The sequence below is a fragment of the Protopterus annectens genome, chromosome 2.part1, assembly GCF_019279795.1.
Source record: "Protopterus annectens isolate FY-2018-M chromosome 2.part1, PAN1.0, whole genome shotgun sequence".
NCBI lineage: Eukaryota > Metazoa > Chordata > Ceratodontiformes > Protopteridae > Protopterus > Protopterus annectens.
Genome location: NC_056729.1, coordinates 218,976,258 through 218,986,257, shown reverse-complemented (window position 1 = coordinate 218,986,257; position 10,000 = coordinate 218,976,258).

Below are 10,000 nucleotides of genomic sequence, written 5' to 3'. Positions count from 1 at the left end.
GATTGTTTATAAATCAGGAGCCATTGTTTCCAGTTTGTTTGTGTTCTTTAGTTCAGCGGTATTTATTGTTAGGCATTGCAACATGTAGGACAGCCATATCCACACACACCCTATTAAACCAACATTACTCAAAATGCAGTACAGCAGCATTTACAGTCTGTAGTCAGGTCAGGCACACCCCCCTCCTGTGCATTGCCCTGTTTCCACAGTGTATGTTGTTAGAGGTAAATCCCCAATCCATCTGAGATGCTGTTTGCCAAACAACAGATCGTGTTGCTGCTCTCAGGGAATGGAAAGGCACAATGCCAACATGATGTTCCTTGATATTGGAGTGTGTTTCCATGCACTTGGCTATGGGAATGTTACCACAGCTATTCCACATGCAATCAGCTAGAGGAGGGCTGCAATTCGTCCAGAAGTCATCAGCTGATCATGAGCATCACTTAAAATACACATGCTGCTGCCTAAGCAAAACAGGTGTAGGTCTCCACATCCACCAGAGAGGGAGCGAGAGAGGCAGACAGAGTCAAAGACAAGTCAGGGAGGGGTGGGAGAGTAAAACCTAAGCATATTTGTGTCACACACCTACCAGCACAGGGTATCAAACCTCTTATGACTATGTAGTGTTATCACATTTCCATGCAGTTATTGGATGTGCCACATAGATAACATGATGAGGAGCCCTCAGAACTTATATCTGCAACAGGGATAAGGTAGATCTATGGTAGGTGTAGTATATGTGCCTGTCTGCATGAACAGGTGCCAGCAAAAACACAGCCACACCCTCACAGAGACACACACATGCAATGACACAATTGGCAGGGCCAGGAATACAACTAATCACTAGTGGGATTGCCACAACACATTACTGTGCAGGTATCACATGCACCACAGGGGTCATGCGGAGGTTATATGGGCAAAGGGTATGGGGAAGTGTCTGACATCAGTCAGCATACCAATGGGGGTTGTAGTGAGTGTGATCACACACACACACACACACACACACACACACACACACACACACACACACACACACACACACACACACACACACACCTGTCATGCTGGGATTAGAACTCACTCCTACCTAACTAGTTTATTACACTACAGGACTACACAGTTATAGTACATGCCATGGAGATTACTGGAGTACACCTTCTCCAAAGGTGTATTTCACATTGGGTGACATGAGCAGGATTGCCAAAGTAGGGCAGTTGAATTGTAGGGAGTGTGGTTAGGCTAAAATACATTGCTCCCTACACAGACATTGAAACACATGCAAAACATCCTCAACTGACATGTGTGGGCACAGAACCCCTAACAGAGGTCTATATCACACTACATCATATGTTATAGGATGCACCACAAAGATTACTGGAGAACTCCTTCCCCAAAAGTGTATTTCACAATGAATGACATCAGCAGAATTGCTAAAGTATGGCATTTGAATTGTAGGGAGTGTGGCTGGGCTAAAATGCATTGCTCCCTACACAGACTGAGTCAGACAGACACACACACAAACACACACTTGCCAAGTCTGGAATTAAAACTCCTACCTAACTAATGCATCGCACTACAGCAGTATGCAGTTATAGGATGTGCTATGGAGATTACTGGTCTACAACTTTCCCAGAGGTGTATTTCTAGGTGGACGACATCAGCAGCCTTGCCAAAGATGAGCATTTGAAGTGTAGAGAGTGTGACTACCCTAAAAATCATTGCTCTCTACACACACACACACACACACACACACACACACACACACACACACACACACACACACACACACACACACACACACACACACACACACACTTGCCATGTCTGGGATTGGAACTCCTACCTAACTAGTTTATTACACTACAGCAGTACATAGTTATGGGACATGCCACAGAAATTACTAGACTACAACTCTTCCAAAGGTGTATTTCACAGTGGATGACCTCAGCAGCCTTGTCATAGTAGGGCTATGGGGAGGGCTGTGTATGTGCATGGACCATAACCCATTCATCTAGAGGTTGACACACCACATGCGGCCACACACAGGGTCATATTTCACAGGTACGTGTATACAGATGCTAGATGAATACTTCCTTGTACAGTCATGTTGCACAGCCTATAAGTGCACCACATAGTCTGTACTGCTGACAGATACCAGTGGCTAGTATCTACAGTGAGTGACAGCTGGACCTCATGTGGTTGTGGCCCTTTGGCTGTGTGCTGGGCGGGACAGGCCTGGATGGCTCCTTGTCACAGTCACCCTCTTCCACACATCTATGTACGTCTAACTTTTGCTTATTATAGTGTGTTGTCTTTAGATATATGGCTGTATTCCTGTCCACTGTGTGTGCAAAGCATGTGTGGTGCATACTAAGGAGTGTCTGCACTAACATCTGTGACTGCCAGATATTTCTGGTCCACTGGTGTTTGCAGACATAGCCTTCATGTGTTTAAGTGTGTGAACATGCCCAGTATGACCTTTCAGTGTGCTGTTGACTGACATTGCCTTCATTTCTCTAAGTGTGTGAGCATGTCTAGTATGGACATCAGTATTGAATGTGTGGATCAAGTCCAGGTAGTCTGTACTGCAGTGCTAACCTATGTGTTGTACACCTACAGGTAGCATATTATTTCTGCAGGGTATCCGTCGATCACTTGGCATTGACTGTTACTACATTTCTACATAGGATGGGGGGGCACATCTGGCTATTTCTGCATTTCTACACAGGATTGGGGGGCACACCTGACTGTTACTACATTTCTACATAGGATGGGGGGAGACACATCTGACTATTTCTGCATTTCTACACAGGAATAGGGGGGGGGGCACACCTGACTGTTACTACATGTCTATTTAGGATGGGGGGCACACCTGACTATTCCTACCATTCTACACTGGTTTGGGAGGCACACCTGATTGTTACTACATGTCTACGTAGGATGGGGGCACACCTGACACTTGTAAACATTTGCTATGACTGTACTGGTATGTCAGGTACTCCATTTCATTCTGTAGTCTTACCTATCATACTGCCTAGAGACATACCAGTGTACTATAGATCTTAGCTTTTATTTACCTACATATTATTATCAGATTTCCTACCCTTCAGAACTGACATCCCACTGCCTGACCTGCTGTAGTCTGTCTGTGTAGGCCTGGGGGGGGAGGTTACCCATAAGCATCATTCAGAGGCCATAGCACAGCCTTTGTTTGTGTTTGTCTACACCTGTCCTGCTGCCTGTGACTGTTGTTGAGTATGTTAACCCCCCTGACTGGCATGTGTGAGTCACTTGCCTTGTGGGTGTCCCAGTATTGAGGGGGGCTGCCTATGTTGGCTGCACATAGTACACTCCCTACACATGGTTGAGCACAGGTCGTGTAATGTTTGGCATCCCTTTTACTGTATGTGAGAGTCAGAGACAGATGATATTCTCTGGGCCCCTCCTGTGTCAGTGTATGTGCTATGCGTTGCCTCTTTGCCAAGGCCAGGGCATACTGGTCACGCCTCCTTCTGCCTACTGGGGTAGGCTCAGGTTGTTCCTCCTCCGAGTCACTCATTGCCTATGCAGGCCTTGGCAATGGTGGAGGGTTGTGTGGCCCTGCCCCATGCTGTTCCTGCTACAGCTGTTTCCACAGGATCATATTGTGTAGCATGGCACATACGAGGACAATTTGGATATATGTAGCGGGTGAGTACTGTAAGGCTCCACCGGATGTGTCCAGGCACCGGAACCGTGACTTGAGAATCCCAAACACATGCTCTACTATAATTCTGGTCTGTGCATGTGCCTCATTATGGAGTTCTTGTTCGGGTGTGTCTGCATTTCTGATGGGTGCCATCAGTCATGGCTCCAGTGCGTATCCAGCATCTCCCACTAGGTGACCATCATGGATGTCCCCACTGGCAAATCTCTGGTGCAGCTGTGTCAGATGCCAGATGTGGGAATTGTGATAGCTTCCAGGGCAGCCTGCACACATATTCATAATTAGGCCCTGGGCATCACACACGACCTTGCAGTTGATGGAGGGGGAAACCCTTGTGGTTGATGTAGACCCTACCATGCTCACCGGGTGGTGACTTGATGCGTAAGTGCATGCAGTCTATAGCACCCAATACCTCAGGTTATTCTGCTATTTGGTGGAACAGTTGCATATTGCTGGCCAACTCCTCATGGGTGTTGGAGAAATATATGTCTTCACCGACATGTGCTGACATGGCATCCAGGAACTGGTAGAGTACCCTGGATGCTGATGCCTGTGAGATCCCCATCATATCCCCAGTTGGCCTTTGGAAGGTACCTGTAGCTAGTATTCTTAGGCCTACACATACCTTAGTATCCACTGGGATGGGTTCCTCTCTGTTAGCTCTGTGTGTCAGGCATGGCCGGCACAGCTCAACAATTTGCTGTAGGAGGTCCCTGTCCACCCTATAGTGCTCCACTATCTGCAGCTCATGTAGCCTCTGGTAGGTTACCCTGGGTCTATGCACTCTTCTCCATCACCTCACTGTGGGTTGGCGGACAGCATTCACATCCTCACCACCCTCAACCTCTTCCACAAGTTGTTGTATGATAGCTATTGCAGCTCCTATCATTTTGCTGTTGTGAGTATTAAAAGTTCCCCGCTTATTTACACCGGTGGTGTAGAGTGTGGGAAATGCCAGAGGAGAAGGTGTTTGCATAGTTTATAGTAGTATTCTGGCCTGGGCTGGTCTGCTGCCAGTGTAATTGCTGATTCTGATACATTTCATCTGCCAGCTATGCTAGCTCTCCTTGATTACCTTCCTACTGCTGTTTTCCCTTCCCATTGCCTTCCTGTTTAAGCCCTGGGGCGTGCTGCGCAAACAGAGTGCTCAAATGTGTACAGTGCTGCTATTTACTGGTTTAACTTTCTTTTTCTTCCTTTAAAACCCGGTGCACACACCACTTAGGTAATGTAAAGAGTGCTAGGCAGATTCAGACATACCCCCTAGCTTAGCTGTGCTAAGCTAGGAGCAACCCCAAGCCACAGGGCTCCAATCCGCCTACAGTATGCCTGACACACCCCTATCATGTCAGCTACCTCCTAGGCTTTCACCAAGCTATTCCTAATCTTACACTGTTGGGACCTGACTAACATGCTAGGGAAAACTGGGATTTACTATCATTCCCCTCATTTGCATAGGATTGCCTGCTAATGCATAACTACATGTCTCACACTGAGCCTCCTCCCTTAGCAACCACTACTCACTGCTCATGTTGTCTTCTGCCTGCCATTGACTTGCATGGCAGAATACTGATTTAAGTTAGAATGCTTAATTTGGGTTTATTTTGTTATTTTTCCCCATCCTGTTTGCGAGCCGCTGCCCTACGCTTAAACAGCCGAGATTGGCTAAAAAAAAACCTAAATGTTGATTTTTGTATTTTTTTTTTTCACTGTTTGCAATGCCAATGGCCTTATACTTGGACATTGGCATGCTTACTACATGATATGCAGCCTTTATTTGGAGCTTTCACAGCTCCATTTTGGAGTTTGCAGAAATGTACTCTGTTACTAACCGAGTACATTTCTGCAGATTGCACTAGTACTGCACGGCAAGTTGCAAGCTTCCTGGGTCGCAAAATCACCTCATTTGCATGGCTCTCTCCTGCAAATGGGGTGATATGCATACAGGGGCTTAGTCCGTGCAGGACTAGTGCAGGAGCACTTGTGCACGCCTCTGCAGGCTGTTCCTGGATCGCACGTCAGACATATTGTACCGATCTTGCATGTTATGCAAGGCATAGAGAATCTGGGGGAGTGTCTCCCTTGAAATGGGATTTTTTTGTCCATTCAGCTTACCTTGTTAACAAATGTTTCAAAAAAACAAAATCTAATCAACACTTCATTGCTTTAAGCTTTGTTTTCTTTTGCCAGTATTGTTTTGATTGCAAAGGACTGGGCTAAGAGCTCTCTCATTTCCTGTCAAGTCAACCCCTTCTTATCTCCCCCATTCCAAATACAAAATATTCCAATGACCAGGAGTCTGCTTTTCAAAAATATACTCTACTGTATCCCTGGAATTGTATCCATCTCTGGGGTAAAGTAAGAGCATGTGCATCATTTCGAACCTTTGCATATCCAGCATTTGTGAATCTGTCCTCGTCAGACAATGGGGAGAATTCAGGAAAGCCTACACAATTTTTTTTTCTTTTGTGTATGCATTTAGTGTGAACAATTTTAGATTCAGTAAATGTTGCTTAGCGGCACACAAGCACGTGCACACAAGGAAACTTCCATGCAATGCAAATTTCTGCTTAAGCAGGTGAATATTATGCAAATGAGGCATGTAGAATGGTCCAACAAGGAGAAAAGCATCCGTGTAGACTCTGTGTACTTGGTCTCAGTGTATGTGGAAATTTTCCATGTACAGGAGTCTACATGGACAGAAGAGGATATAAATGTCCACAAATATGGACATAACCCCCCTGAAAATATTAGATAAAATACATACATGTGCAAAACATACATTGGGTATGTGTGTAAAAGGGAGGGGATATTTAAAATTAACAATATTTTTTTTTATAATTTTGGCATGTTTGCACTATGTGCCTCATTGTGGAAACATACTTAACAGCAAAAAAATAAATAAATAAATAACATATATAATGTACTTTGCATAGATGTATAATAGGACCCTGCATCGGGACTATACAGTGGTGCATCCATGCTGTTACGCCGCTTACACTGATAAGAACCATGTAGTTTCCAGGCTGTCAGCACAAATATCTATGCAAATGAGGTTCCTGTGTTGAATTTCTAATGAAAGGAGCAACCATGTCCACATACTCCCTCCGTGTGGGTTCCTACATGGTTTTGATATTCTTGATTTTCCCACTGTGTTATTTTTAGGATTTTTTAGTGCTCAGCACTAATGTTTGCATGGTGCACTGCATACCTTAGCAGGTTTGCATGAGCATACTATCATGATGACTTAGGCATTTGTCAAGAAAAAACAGATATATTCAATTAGTAAAATACTTTTGTATAAGCCATCCTGCACAGCGCTGCACTCAGCACCATGCAACACACTAAAGAAGGGCCTTTAAATCAGATCAATTACACCCTAGGCAGATGAACTGTATCATAATTGGCCAATCCCATATGGTGGACCTGCAGCAGATCTGTATAAAGTATGCATACACCCTACATTCTGATTTTTCATAGATACTCTGAACCATTTGAGTAGAGGCATGGAAATTTTAACTGAGACAATACTAGGGACTACTGCAGCTTTCCTACATCAGTATGTGCTAGATGCTGAAATCAGTACTGCTGGTGCTGCTGACAATAGGCCTAGGCTGAGAAGAGTGTTCAGTTCCAGGGTAACCTTCCAGGAACTACATTTTATTTTATTTATTTATTTTTATTTATTTATTTATTTATCATTTGTTGAAAGGAAAAGTCGACTAGGAGCCTGTTTTCAGCGGAGGCCCGGGGAGAAATGCTCCAGAAATGCTACATGAGCTGGAGATTGTAAAGTGCTACAGGGTGGACACAGACATATTATGATAGCTCTGTGAGCTCTGCCTCCTTCAATTCAGAGACATAACTAACAGATGAGAACCCATTCCAGTGAAAACTAAGGTATGTGTGGCCCTTAGGATACTAGCTACAAGTACCTTTCAAAGGCCAACTGGGGACATGATGGGGGTTTCACAGGCATCTGCATCCAGGACACTCCACCAATTCCTGGATGCTATGCTCCCACATGCCAGTGACCACATATATTTTCTCCTAGACCCTGAGGTGAGGAACAGCAATATGCAACACTTTTACCATGTAGCATACTACCCTGAAGTACTGGGTGCCATAGATTGCAGTCATGTACACATCAAGGCACCACCTGGTGAGGAGGGTAGAATCAATGTTAACCACAAGGGATACCACTCCATCAACTGCCAAATCATGTGCAATGCCCAGGGGATTATCTTGAATGTGTGTGCTGGCAACCCTTGCAGTTATCACGACTCCCATATCTGGTATACATCACAGCTGTACTGGATGTTTGCTGGGGGGGCATCCTACAGGGCCATTTACTGGAGGATGTTGCTATACCCTAGAACTTTGGATGATGACACCCATCAGGAATGCACACACCCATGGAAGAATGCTGTAATGAGGCACACACACAAATTAGGAACATCATAGAGCATGTGTTTGGGCTTCTGAAGTCAGGGTTCCAGTGCCTCGATATTTCTGGTGGAGTCTTGCAATATACTCCAGCCACATGTGCACATATATTCACAGTATATGCTATGCTATGCAATCTGATCCTGCGGAAACAGCTGCAGCAGGATCAGCAGTGGGAAGGGATACACAGCCTGCCACCAGTGCCTAGGTCAGCACAGCCACAGTCATAGGAGGACTCGGAGGAGGAACCCCCTGCTGATGTCCATGTAGGCAGATATAGACTTTGGCTAAGAGACAACGCATAGAATATTCACTGAAAACTTAGGAACCTAGGGACTAACACCTTACTCCTACTCACATACAGATATGAAAATTGATGTCAGCCAAATCACACATCCATGTATTGGTTGCATACTACTTGCATTAGACAGAGTCAGCCTTGAACTACAGGTGTGTCAACTGCTGCACTTGCAACGTAAGTCCATAACCTACACAGTAGTATAGTGGATTGTTATGCTATATCATTGTAGGTATGGAAAAGGTAAATTATGCAAGCAACTATACTGGGCTGTTTGGACAGAAGTTACATCCACTGGAACAACGGACACCCATTCCACTGACATGTCACCATTTGCAGTTGGTAGGCATCATACATGGAATGTTCATGCAGTTCTACTACAAGTTACTGGTACTTCATTCAAGGGACATGTTAGAAAGTGAGGGCAAATGATAGACAGACTAGTGTCTTTCCTAGGAGAACATGGGATTTTGTTCCTACACTTTTCAAAACAACAGTGTCCCCTTTTAACTGTCATAACAATAAATCATCTGCACTGTATGAGCATTTCACACAGTTGGTATGCCACATAGCATCAGAACAGTAATGTACAATTTCAACTTACATATTATGTGGTAGTTAACTGAGAATAGCAAAGTACATATTTATGCTAGTGATGGTGTGATGAATGATCACCTGTGTAAAAGGCAGCATCTATGCCTCAAAGGACTAAGGCAGGTAGCTTGTGTGATGGTGTTCAGGGTTCTAATCCAGAAATATGCAGCTGGTTAGTATGGGAAGGAGTAATACATATTGTTTTACAAACTGAGTGCGTGTGTGCTATACTAGTATTAACCTATTGCACATATCACTGGCACATCTGCATCTGTGTCACTTATCCAAGACCTATTTAAAAAGTGATAGATAATATTGGATTAGTCAGTATCAAAATTGTAAAGGTTGGGACTTGAAACCATATATCAAAATGCACATCCTGAAAATAGATAAGTTCCACCTGCAGCTTGATATACCATGACAATAGAATAATAGAAATGAATGAAAAATTGTGCTGTGATATAATTTATAGAGATTTGTCAGGGCCATAGACAAATCTCTAATCAATAAACTAGAACAACTAGAACAACTAGGTATTGATGGACTGTTGATAAGATGGATAGCTGCATGGCTTACATATTTTACATGGCAAGTACCATACAGAAATTGGACAACTGGAATAACTGGTTACAGCCAGGGTGTCTCACAGGGCTCTGTCCTAAGCTCAAACTTGTTCAGGTTTCTCTTTAGACCTACCCATTTCATATGAGTTGTTGTACAGTCTATATGAGGATGGCGTATAATTGGGTATAGTGATTATATGTGTTACAGATGGGGCATGTCTGCTAAATAGCCTGACTAAATTGACCATTTGATCACAAGAGTATGATCTGCTGTTAAATCTATCACAAATTAAGCATATGAGATTTGGAATACATAAATAGAAAGGTGAATATTACATAGAGCACACAGTGATTGAAAATGTAGATTCAGTTATGGACCTGAGTATATAGATA